The following is a 1,627-nucleotide window of genomic DNA, read 5'->3' on the forward strand; positions in this document are numbered from 1 at the left end:
GTCTTACGTTATAACGTAGTACTGCATAACGTTATACGTTATAACGTATTAAAATATAACGATATACATTATAACGAATTATTACATAAGGTTATACGTTATAACGTACTACCATATAACGATATACGTTGTAACGTAATAATACATAATGTTATACGTTATAACGAAATACTGCTGAACGTTATACATCATAACGTACAACCATATAACGATATACGTTATAACGTATTTCTACTGAACGTTATACGTTATATCGTACTACCATATAACGATAAACGTTATAACTTATTACCATATAACGGTATACGTTATAACGTATTAGCATATAACGATATACGTTATAACGTAATACTACATGACGTTGTACGGTATAACGTAATACTATCTATCGTTATACGTTATAAAGTGATAATACATAATGTTATACGTTATAACGTAATACTACATAACGTTATACGTTATAACGTAATACTATCTATGGTTATACGTTATAACGTAATAATACATAATGTTATACGCTATAACGTAATACTACATAACGTTATACGTTACAACGTAATACTACATAACGTTATACGTTACAACGTAATACCACATAACGTTATACGTTGTAACGGAAGACTACTGAACGTTATACGTCATAACGTACTACCATATAACGATATACGTTTTAACGTATTACCATATAACGATATGCGGTATAACGTAATAATGCATAAGTTTATGCGGTATAATGTATTACCACATAACGATATTCGTTATAACGTAATAGTACATAATGTTATATGTTATAGCGTAATACTACATAACATTTCACGTTATAACGTATTACGGCATATCGTTATACGTTATAACGTAATACTACATAACTTTATACATTATAACGTAATACTACATAACGCTATACGTTATAACGTAATACTACTGAACGTTATACGATGTAACGTAATTCTACATAACGTTATGCGTTATAACGTATTACTATATAACGATATACGTTATATCATATTACCATATAACGATATACGTTATAACGTAATACTACATAACGTTATACGTTACAACGTAATACTACATAACGTCATACGTTGTAACGGAAGACTACTGAACGTTATACGTCATAACGTACTACCATATAACGATATACGTTATAACGTATTACCATATAACGATATACGTTTTACGTATTACCATATAACGATATGCGGTATATCGTAATAATGCATAACTTTATACGGTATTATGTATTACCACATAACGATATACGTTATAACGTAATAATACATAATGTTATATGTTATAACGTAATACTACATAACATTTCACGTTATAACGTATTACGACATATCGTTATAAGTTATAACGTAATACTACATAATTTTGTACATTATAACGTCATACTACATATCGTTATACGTTAAAACGTATTACTACTGAACGTTATACGATGTAACGTAATTCTACATAAGGTTATGCGTTATAACGTAGTACCATATAACGATATACGTTATAACGTAATAATACATAACGTTATAACGTAATACTATATAACTTTTTACGTTATAACGTATTACGATATAACGTTATGCATTATAACGTAAAACTACATAACGTTATACGTTACAAC

This window comes from Bombus pyrosoma, linkage group LG8, assembly GCF_014825855.1.
Source record: "Bombus pyrosoma isolate SC7728 linkage group LG8, ASM1482585v1, whole genome shotgun sequence".
NCBI classification, from domain to species: Eukaryota; Metazoa; Arthropoda; class Insecta; order Hymenoptera; family Apidae; genus Bombus; species Bombus pyrosoma.